The sequence below is a fragment of the Alosa sapidissima genome, chromosome 17, assembly GCF_018492685.1.
Source record: "Alosa sapidissima isolate fAloSap1 chromosome 17, fAloSap1.pri, whole genome shotgun sequence".
NCBI classification, from domain to species: domain Eukaryota; kingdom Metazoa; phylum Chordata; class Actinopteri; order Clupeiformes; family Clupeidae; genus Alosa; species Alosa sapidissima.
In genome coordinates this window covers 25,386,709-25,398,476 of record NC_055973.1, presented here as the reverse complement: position 1 = coordinate 25,398,476, position 11,768 = coordinate 25,386,709, and the positions used below count along the sequence as shown (strand labels likewise).

At 44.2% G+C, this 11,768-nt stretch overlaps 1 long non-coding RNA gene across 2 annotated transcripts; it reads left to right on the top strand.

Moving 5' to 3' along the window:
• The first annotated feature begins 9,540 nt into the window (after nt 1–9,540).
• Nucleotides 9,541–11,141, top strand: LOC121688314. 2 transcript variants are annotated; one of them, XR_006024553.1, is made up of 3 exons: nt 9,541–9,760; nt 9,841–9,897; nt 9,992–11,141. It is a non-coding gene; the product is annotated as an uncharacterized LOC121688314 (long non-coding RNA). The 2 variants fall into 2 exon arrangements; XR_006024552.1 differs by having other exon boundaries at nt 9,841–11,141.
• The last annotated feature ends 627 nt before the right edge of the window (nt 11,142–11,768 follow it).

The following is an 11,768-nucleotide window of genomic DNA, read 5'->3' as shown; positions in this document are numbered from 1 at the left end:
GTGGTTACGATTCTGTGAATTAAAACTGTATCTGTAACTGTAAAGTATTGTTTCTATCCCTGCATGTAACGAGATCATACAATCTGTGCAAACTAACCTAATAAGACAATCCGCACAAAGCTGTCCTACTCCTGTAAATATTGAAATTACCTTCAAGCAAAATTATGCTATGATTGTACCAAAGGGTCCTGGGTAATATCCATGGAACAAATTAATAATTAATAATGAACAATAATACGTTTTTGTGGCTGTCATTACCTCCAGTAAGAGTACTAGCAAACTGCTGGATGTGTGTGGTTCCTGTGTGTGGTATGTGTGGTGCCCTGTGTGTGGTGTGTGTGGTGCCCTGTGTGTGGTGTGTATGGTCCTGTGTGTGGTGCCCTGTGTGTGGTGTGTATGGTCATGTGTGTGGTGTCCTGTGTGTGTGGTGCCCTGTGTGTGTTGTGTGTGGTCCCTGTGTGTGGTGCCCTGTGTGTGATGTGTGTGGTTCCTGTGTGTGGTGCCCTGTGTGTGGCCCTGTGTGTGGTTCCATTGTGTGGTGTGTGTGGTTCCTGTGTGTGATGCCCTGTGTGTGGTTCCAACGTATGGTCATGCGTGTGGTGCCCTGTGTGTGTGGTTCCTGTGTGTGGTGTGTGTGGTGCCCTGTGTGTGGTTCCAGTGTATGGTCCTGTGTGTGGTGTGTGTGGTGCCCTGTGTGTGGTTCCAGTGTATGGTCCTATGTGTGGTGCCCTGTGTGTGGTGTGTGTGGTTCCTGTGTGTGCCCTGTGTGTGGTGTGTATGGTTCCAGTGTATGGTCCTGTGTGTGATGTGTGTGGTTCCTGTGTGTGGTGCCCCTGCACTGCACTGCAGTGAGTACATGCATCTTAAAGATAACGTATTGAACAAGCCTTCGCTCCTCTCTTTGTGTTTGTGCATAAAGGATACTTGGTCACACTTTACGGTAAGGGTACGGGTCATGATTTATGCATTACGTCATTCCTTTCTATCTTATGAATCATCAGGAATTGACATGAGTTCAAAGTCTCTCATTCACCACCTCATGAAAAAAATCATCATGATCATTCTTAATAAATCATAATGATGTGCCCAACGTACTAAATGCTTTAGTTGGTGTGTTGTTTGTGTGAGGTCACGGATGACAGACTATGTCAATTCCTGATGATTCATGAGATATTAAGTAATACATAAATCATGTATCAATTCATGTATAAATTCATGATAATTCATGTACCCTTACCATAAAGTGTTACCAGATACATGAACTACCTGTGTGCCCTTGCTCATTTACTAAATAGAAAATGAGTAAGGGCACACAGGGAACCAGGGTTAAATAAGATGTCAGTAATTTCATCAATATTTTATGAGAGTGAATGAGAGTGAGTTGAAGGCAAGTACTTTTGTGCTTGTAATTTAAAAGGAGAACTTCTACTTTTACTGGAGTAATACTTTACCAAGGGTATCTTTTCTCTCACTCAAGTACAGAATCGGTGTACATTATCCATTGGGCATACAGTGAAAGAATGAGAGAACCAAGCAGAAAGATAAAGGACTGCTGCCACACAATGCCAAAGACTTGGCGCGCTAGAATGGCTAAAACCCCCCTTAGCTTCAGGGACAGAGACGAGGGACAGATAACCGTTTAAACCGTTGCGATGATGCAGATACTACTTCTACTGCACGTCGCTGGTTTATTCAGAATATGCCGATTAACATGTTTGAAGGAATTAACATTCCTGTTTCTACTGGACATGGGAACATCTTATTCTGAATATTGCCCCAACCAGGATATGGTCCTTGGAATATGGTGTGCATGGAAATGCAGTCATTATAAGCCTGTTGTGTTTGATTACATTGCAAGTTCAGGCAGGGCAACCATTGTTCACGGCTCATTATAACAATATGTAAACAACCAAGCATGGAAGAGAGATTGGTAAATAATTGGTAAATAAGGAAGGTCAAGGTGTGGGTGGTTTCTTCAGAACTAGTGATTTACTTAGGTATTTACTTATTTTTCAGAACTTGATGCAACTCCGTTATTAGATTAGGTTAGATTGAACTTTATTGTCATTAAGCAGAGTACAGGTAGAGAGCCAATGACATGCAATTGACATCCAACCAGAAATGCAAAAGAAGCATTAAATACCAAAGTATTTAATTATGTAGACGATAGAGATTATTTATGTACAACAGTGTATAGCTAGATAAATACAGGTTTTCCAGATGACATGTCTACAGTGACAGATAAGGAGTATAGAGGGTTATGTAGAGAGAGTATAAATAGACATTCTATATAATTTATATACATTTATGAGCAAGTTACGTAATAAATATATAGTGTAGTTTTGGGCGTTGTGCAAATGTTAGACAGAAGGTGTAGTTTTGTTGAGCAGTGTTACAGCCTCTGGAAAGAAGCTATGCCTGGGCCTGCTAGTGCGGGAGCGCAGGCTCCTGTATCACCTTCCAGATGGGAGTAGGCTGAAAAGACCATGACTTGGGTGGGTGACATCCTTGACAATGGATTTGGCTTTGTTTGTACAGCGTTTATGATATGTGTTGTGGATGGAGGGGAGTTGGGAGCCAATAGTCCTTTGGGCAGATTTTACAACTCTTTGTAGTGCCTTGCGATCGGCAGTGTTGCAGCTACAGAGATGCAGTTTGTGGGCCCCAGCTGTGGCACAACTGGCTGGGGCACCTGCACCGTACGCCGGCGACCCGGGTTCAATTCCCGCCCTGTGGTCCTTTACGGATCCCACCCAGACTCTCTCTCCCACTCACTTCCTGTCAATCTCCACTATCCTATCTGATTAAAGGCATAAAAAGGCCAAAAATATATACTTAAAAAAAAAAAAGAGATGCAGTTTGTGAGTATGCTTTCAACGGTAGAAGAAGGAATCAGAATCAGCTTTATTGGCCAGGTTTGTGTAAACAAACAAGGAATTTGTTTCTGGTTAATTTTTGCTCTCAAAGTACAACACTTATTAACATATAAGAATAACAAAAATATCAACTCAACATGCACAGCTAGATAGAGAGGGTAGGAATAGTGCTATATCAGTATAGACTGAGATTTAAGATTTACCGGAAATATAAATATAAATATAGTACAGGGCCGCGCTAGCCATTTGGGTGCCCTAAGCAGGTAGCTAGCAACCTGAGGAAGGATTGCTAGTCTTATGCACCGATTGCTAACGTTAACAGAAAACAGCAGAGTGTTGAATTGCATTCAATAACCCATAATCCATATCCACAACGTAAAATAACTAGCTAGCCAGCATCAATAATTTGCAACGTAACACTTGAACATGAACATGGCTAGTAGGAGCTTACGTTACAAAGTTTATTGACGGTAGTAGTATTACCTGGCATAAGCAAACATGCATACACGCAAGGGCTACAAAACTAAAAATTATTTTTATTGTCTTAACTGCAAGTGACGCGCAGCATCATCCCGCTGTCTCTTCTTTATCCTTTTTTCTGCCCCCGACTCTTAGTGCCTTTTCGAGGCCATGTCTAAGGTGTCTGCCAAATTTGGGATTGAGGAATAATCGAACAGACCACTGGGAGGTGGGGGAGGGGGGCACCAGAGGGAGACTGGCGAGAGGGCAGAAGGAGATTCACCTTTTTCTCGACTAATTTGGTCTAGGCCTATATTACTTTTGTATTGCTTTTGCATATTAACATGTTTTAGACATATTATATTTGTTATTTATACTAGTAGCCTATTGTGGTGATTTTTCACGACCCAGATTTTTTGGTGCCCCCCAGGCACTTGGTGCCCTTCACGCAGTGCGTGATGTGAGTGTGCGGAGCGCCGGCACTGATTTGGTGAAAGGCAGTTCAGTGAAATGATAATGTAATAACAATTGTAACTGTAAGATTGAAGTATACATGAGGTAGATGAGCAGCACAGTGTTGATTGACTTTGACCAGTGTAAGGGTGGGGGCTATTTCTGAGCGTTCAACAGAGTGACTGCTTGGGGGAAGAAGCTGTCTTTGTGTCGGCTGGTTTTGGCGAACAGTGCCCTGTTTTGCCTACCAGAGGGAAGGAGGTTGAACAGTTTGTGACCAGGATGTGAGGGATCTGTAGAGATTTTTGCTACTCTTTTCCTGACCCTGGACCGGTACAGGTCCTGGATGGAGGGAAGGTCAGCTCCAATGATCCTCTCTGCAGCCCTTATTGTCCGTGCAGTCTGGCCCTGTCCCGTTTGGTGGCTAAGCCCAAACCAGACAGTGATGGAGGTGCAGGTCACATCACTACTGTGAATGTTGTATGATATAATGTTGTATTACTGGGCAAGGTTTCCATTGTCCGGTAATTACCGGACATTGGGCGGAAAAAAAAGGAAATGTCCGACAAAATTAAATCTCTCCGGTCAAATTGTCCGTTTGAAATTGGCTAATAATCCCGTCCCCCTAACGCAATATGAATATGAGTATAAGCCTTAAAATGTAAGCCTATATTAAAGCAATACGTCCTTTGGCTATGTTTTTAAATGTACAGGCCCTACCATTTGACAGCCATTAAACAACACGCATAGCCTATATGCTGCATTTCAAATAGGAAACATTTCAAATAGGAAGCGCACGCTTAAAACGTCAATGTTAAACAACGAACAAATGAGTGAGGCGGTTCAAACATGGCCAGGCCCAGGCAGACTAGCCTTAAAAGTTTTTTCAGAGGCCAGACGCGATGGATGATGATACATTGGTAACGTCTGAAGCCTCAGATGTCAGGTCAACTCCACCACCACCAGATAAAAAGCAGAAGTGTCGGGCGTATCTGTCGGAATCATGACGTTGGAAGTGGAGCTGCGGGGTTGCGGCCGCTCCAAGACACTGTCATTCTCCGTGTACACTGGACATGCAACTGTTCTGTACCCAAAGCATACAGTAGGCCTATGCTTTCTCTGTCTATGATCTGCAGGGTTAGGGCCTCCTCGACGAGGAGATTGCTGGTCCGCGGATAATTTCCGGCACAATTAAACGGTAGGCTATCATTGAACCGCGGACCGAAAGAAAAATAAACTAAACATTTCCCAGAATAGGAAACATTTCTTAATTTATTGTTGTCAAATAAAGAGGCATAGCCTTAGGGGGTAGTGGTGTGAGCGCTCATTCTTGTGTGTGCGCATCTGTGCAAGTTAAACAGTGGAACCACTGGAGATAACGTGGGTAGCAGCAACAAACAACATAGATACTGGCTAGCTCTTGTTAGGCATGTTTACGTAAGTTAGGCTAATGAACATGTTGCATTCTATTCAGCCTGATTATGTAATTCTTTAGGCTACATAGCCTGTCTCCAGTTTTCCTCAACTTGACTAATTAAGAAGCGATAATAGGACATTTGACCGGCATATCATCAAAATGTCCGGAAAACAAAACCATTTTTTTCTAGCGGAAACTGGGTAGTCTCTACCATTAGGCACAATCATGGTGCAACCCAGGGAATTACTTCCACACCACAGTAATCTCAGTAAAATATGGAGAATCAGCAGCTGGCCATAGCGACCTCACTCACAGTGCCAACTGCAAACTCACAGAGCTTTCAATAAAGTAGCCCATGCGTTATTTAGTTTTTTCTGTTTTTCCTGGTGTAGCGCCTTGGACGTTTATTGCATTTATTTCCAGCTTGTTATTACTTCCGTCTCGCCACCCCACACCCCCCCCCCCCCTCACACACCCCTCCACCCTCCCATTGGAGGCCTGCCCCTGTGCAGAGGAGCAGGGTGAGCACAGTGTCGTGGTTACTGAGTGGGGAATGCCTGCCTGTCACTGTCTCTCTGTCTGCCTCTGCATCGCTCATGTGCATTCACTGTCTCTCTGTCTCCATCTGTGTGGCTCATGTGCATTCACTGTCTCTCTGTCTGTCTCTGTGTGTCTCATGTGCATTCACTGTCTCTCTGTCTGCATCTGTGTGTCTCATGTGCGTTCACTGTCTCTCTGTCTCCATCTGTGTGGCTCATGTGCATTCACTGTCTCTCTGTCTGTCTCTGTGTGTCTCATGTGCGTTCACTGTCTCTCTGTCTGCATCTGTGTGTCTCATGTGCGTTCACTGTCTCTGTCTGCATCTGTGTGTCTCATGTGCGTTCACTGTCTCTCTGTCTGCATCTGTGTGTCTCATGTGCATTATCTGTGTCTGCGTGATGCCCTCTATCTGATACGCCATCTGTGGCAAACTCTTCCAAGCTGCTAAGCCTCTTCAAATGTTTTCCCCTTAAAACACGATATCTTGAAATATATTGTGTTTCAAGGGGGAAATATACACAGACATCTTTGTCCCTGATTTTCTCTTTCTACCTCTTTCTTTCTTCCTGCCTTTCTCTCTCTCTTTCTCCCTTGTTCACTGTCCCCCTTTCTCTACTGCCTCTCTCTCTCTCTTTCAAAGAAAGAAACATTTGTCGACACACTTTCACACTTTAGTCTTTTGCCTGATTGTGTTTACAGACACTCCTGTGCATATCTCTGGAATGCCACAGATAAAAACCTCAGAAGTTTTGTGCCGCCAGTTAAAAATTCAAAGACAGAGGATCTTGTCGAGGCCAGACACCCCGTGTTTTCTCTGCACCGCCCTCACTTTTGTGTCCCTGTTGTTTGTGATTATGAGTCCATCAGAGGGGCAGAAAAGCTGATAAAAAAGAGAGTGTGTGTGTGTGTGTGTGTGTGTGTGTACACCTCCTCCTCTTCCTCTGTCCACTCCTCTGTTCCCTGAATTCCGTAGTGCAAAACTCTGTTTGTTCTTTTTGGAAAGCTATTTGAATGGAACTACAGGGTGTCTAGTGTCAGACTCCCGGGCTACTACAGAAGCCAAGACAAACACTGTGTGTATGTGTGAGTGTGTGTGTGTGTGTGTCAAGTCAAGTCAGTTTTATTTGTATAGCGCATTTAACGTGCACAGAGTGCAACCCAAAGCGCTCCACATGTAGGCTAAGACATTGTCATTGACACATAGACTAACAAAGACAAAATAGCGGACGGAGCGGCGTAGTCGCCAGCGTACCCGTGACACCAAGACATACAAGACAGACAACAAATAAATTAATAAATAAAATTAAAAATAAAATTAGTCCAATATCCAACCGGCTGAAAATGTCCAAGGACAATGATGACTCGCGTGAAACTGCGCACAGCTGTGTCTCAACAACCGATGGCATTTAGGCTACTTACTAGGCAATGTTAAGTTATATAGTAAGAGAGGGTATTGTAATTGGGTCCGTCTGTCCACTAACATGACTTAAAAAGTACTGATCCAGTGTACTTCAGATATTTATACAAGGCAGAGAGTGAGGGTCTATCTTAGTTCTCTCAGGATCTGGCTCTGAATGCAGATTCTGGAATCTGGAGATGAGGGTCTGTCTGTAGGCGCCTGAGCGCTCTTGTTTCCATATTCGTTTATTTGTGTGTGTGTGTGTGTGTGTGTGTGTGTGTGTGTGCAAGTGTGTGTATGTATGTGTGTGTGTGTGTGTGCCTGGATTTTAACTCGTACATAAATAGGTGTTATTAGCAGCCTGGAGCGAGAGACAGCCATCTGCCTGCAGGTGCCCAGGGATCAGTCTGAGATGGCAGGGGCAGAACTGCAGCTAGGCAAAGGGAAGGTCAACAGGCCCTTCTGTCTAAGGCCAGTAGTCTTCCCTGTCTAGATCAACAGGCTCTCTGTCTCTCTCTCTCTCTCTCACACACACACACACACACACACACGCACAGTTTCCCCCTACACCACCAGGTGATCAGAGACAGGTATAAAGACAGATACATAGGTGGTTATACACACACATATAATGTATGCAGTACACACACACACGCACACACACACACAGACACACACACACACACACACAGACACTTACTCATGCATTCATGCAAGCGAACAAGCACTTAAACTTGAACACTGTAAAACAAACTCACTCTCTCATTAATTCAATGAGTCCCTGATTTGTGCGACTCATTCACTGAAACACTTGCCCCCAATGTGTCCTGAGCACTTACGCTGTCAGGTGGTGGACTGGATCTCCCTCAGCTAAAAAAGACACACACGCACGCACGCACACACGCACTCACACACACACACACACACACGCACACACACACACACACACACACACACACACACTATCATTACTACAAATGCTGAGATAATCAAATAATACAGCAACAATTATTCAGATTTACAATGCATAACAGGGTCTGTTTTGTGGCAGAGAAGAGAAAACAGTCTACGAGTTGATAATGAGCCTGAAAAACAGTGTTAGGGTAAAGAGAGAGAGAGAGTGAAAGAGAGAGAGAAAGAGAGATGAGTGAATGAAAGAGGAGAGAGAGATTGAAAGAGAGATAGAGAGGAGAGGGAGAGAGTGAAAGAGAGAGAGAGAGAGGGAAAGAGAGGGAAAGAGAGAGAGAGAGAGAGAGAGAGGGAAGAGAGAGAGAGAGAGAGAGAGAGAGAGAGAGAGAGAGAGAGAAATAGAAGGGAGAGGGGGGGCTGGCGGGCCAGACTGCTGATATAGCTGGTTGCTGCGGCAGGAGGGACTGGGGGGTCTTTAGTGAAACAGATACGATCTTGAAGACAATGTGGCAAGACAGAGAGAGTCTTCCTGGTAATTAGGAGGTAAACGTGTGTAACTAACGACCGTATACCACCCTCGGGGAAAGAGCAGTCTAGCCACGTGACTGCTGAACATGCTGCGCAGTTACAGCCCAGCAACTTGGAATAAATGTGTGTGTGAGTGTGAGAGACATGGAGATAGAGTGAGAGAGAGTGACAAAGGGGTGGGCAAGTCCAGGTGGGAGTCTTTGCAAGGTGGGGGCCCCTTCTCTTCACTTCCCTTCAACGTGATGCCACTCCTGACACTTGTGTTTCTCTCCCCACTACTCTGTAATGGATGAGACTGTAGCTAGGTAGGCCTGCCGGCAGGTCCTCGCATATCCCTTCAAATGAATGGTAGCATTCAATAATGATTCTTGTTTAAATATGATCAACATTCAAAGTCATAAACACATCACTAAAGCAAACTTTTGCCTCACATTATTAACACTTTTTTCATTATATGACATTTTGGATAGATCATGTACACACTGTTGTTCAAAACCTAAAGCTCTTCTGTTTTTCACTGGCTTTTTATGTATATTCCCATTCTAGTCATCTACAGAGAGAAGTTGAAGTACACAGTAATCATGTAAGCAATATTGAAAGTAAAAAAAGTGATTTTTCCCAAATAATTTGCTGTTGTGAATACAGAATTTGACAGCCAACAATAAAAAAGGAGCAAAAACACAATGATCACCAGATGTATTTGGAGTTTTGATTTTGCCAAAGACAAAAATAACTGTGTTTCCAAAGAAAGAAATTAATGACTACTATCAAATTACTTTGTCTTTCCCAAAGAAAGTGTGTGTGTGTGTGTGTGTGTGTGTGTGTGTGTGCGCGCGCGTGCGTGTGTGTGCGTGCGTGTGTGTGTTTGGGAGGAGGCCTAGCCCTATAGACCCTTCCACAACTGCAGAAACATGAGCGTTCCTAAGGCATTTCAGGACAGAGCATGCACGTGTAACCGGCAGAGCCACTGCTGTATTAAGTTTGTCCTCCTGCTGTTACCGTAGCTCCTTTCCCCTTTGTCACGCCTTCCAGTTAGCTTCTAAGTGGCTAGGTTTCCTTAGCGGCAACACCACTTTCTATAAAATAACAGGCTCACCGGTAGGCCGACTAAGATCCCTGGTTTCTGTAAACACTGCCGATTCGGCTATCCTTGGTTCCCTGGGTGTTCGTCTGTGAAAGGTACGTGCTATTGCCTCATCTGCTACACGATCATATGATTGTATTTATTTGTTTATCTAATGTTAAACTGTGGGCAACAGGTGTCCTACTGTCGCTAGACCCTTCCGAGTAGTTGGTGGGTAGATCTACTACTGAAGGTAATAGTACACTATTTTAATCATTGTTGGTTTAACGTCAGGCTACCATGTTTGTGAGGTTGTACGTATATTTAATAGCCACATTGTAACGTAGGTCTCGGGTGAAAAGACGTTTTAACGAAGCCCTGCACTGTTTACCAAGGAACCTAGCCAACAAAGGTACATTTATTTGTAACTCTCGTTAGGGAGAGAAATATTTGTCTGTAAACCCTTTTGCTCTTATCTATGTCTGTTTACTACCTCTATGTGATTGTTGCCGCTTTAGTATGATGTAGCACATGTGAGCTAATCATGTCCTCAGTCTATGATGCAAATGCCTGTCTCGCTGTATCTGACATATGCTTGTGTACAGCAGTGTTCTCATGCCAGCTTGTGGTGACGAGCGCCAGGGGTCCCCTTGCCATGTGGTGTTTGCTTTTAGGATGCACTGAGGTAAAGTAGAATGATGCCTAGTGTGAAGGTGTAAATCCTGTCAATGGAAAACTGTTATTTGTTGATTGTGTATTGTTTATGGATGACTGATTCTGACTGTTTTGTGTCTCCAGAACCAGTTGCCACTGCTGTTTTGCCTACTGTAAAATTAATGTAAAGTAGCTTTCGCCCGTTTTGTTTGTTTTCTTTTTCTGTTTAGTTGGTTTCATTTGGTATTATTTGACTTGGCCGTTACCTTTTAGCTTCCTGTTACCTCTCTCCTTCACGGCATTAGGGCATGTGTGGTACTGGCTGCCCCAGTAGTTTGCTACCAGTAAAATCCTTCCTATTCAGCTTGCTCTACTGTTTTCCCAGTCACTGAGTGCTAACCATCCCCTCCCCCTTCTCTCTTCTCCAGAGTAATAGTGAAGCTGCTCACGGGGCAGGTCGCCGGATCTGAGTCCTCCTCTTCGCGCACTGCTCACAGTATTTTGTAGTGGTAACGTGCACCTCACCATTTGCTGTGATCACATTGTTGCAGTAGTTGTGCCTATGCGTGTGTGTGTATGTGTGTCTGTGTGAATAGGCACCAGAGTCAAGAGCACGAGTGTTGTGTCGGCCTCACACTTCTCCCAGGACAGGTAACCGCTCCCCATCAGCTGACTAGCTATCTCTCCCCTACTACTGTCCCAAAGAGTAATATCCCTGGTGGCAGCCATTACCACTTCCCCTTGCCGTTCACCATAGTGGGTCTGCGCTCTAGTGCTTAACCGCATAAATGGCCTTTTAAGTGAATTCCATATTAATAAATCTTGTTTATTTTTGTACTGGAATCACGTCTCTGTCTTTACTCATCTTATCTGTGTGTCTCATCAAATATACTTGGGTTTACAACATATCTTGGTGTGAAAGGCCCCAAGTGGCGTAGTCGTGCACTTATATGTACCCTATAGGTACAGTCGGTCACAAAGTGGCGTAGTCGGCAGGATTGTAAACAGAGACGTGACTTTCATTTATTTTGTTTAGTTTTTTATTATTATTACCTCTTTATTTTGAAAGGCAATAAGCTTTATAGGTATTAAAGGCAAAACAGCAGTTGGCACGACGTGGGACCTAGAAGAGTCAACGGAAAGGCCTTTGCATCCCAGCACCCGTTCAGAAGTAACTTGGACATTGTTTTTGTTTCAGCTATGGCTGAAGAGCTGGAACAACTGAGAGAGCAGGTTCGCCAGCTTCAAGCAGACAAGGAGCGCTTGCTACAACGGGGCAATCCGGATGATGCTGTTAACCCCCCTAACCTTGTTGACCCTGTTAACCCTGTTAATCCTGTTCCTTTAGACCGGTTGGTGTATCTTCCTAGAGAACGGAAATGTCCTGTTTTCAGGGGTAGGGTGGGTATTGGTGTTGATGAATGGGTCGAAGAGGTGGATGCTTGTGTGCGTGCTAGACGCTTGGGTTCA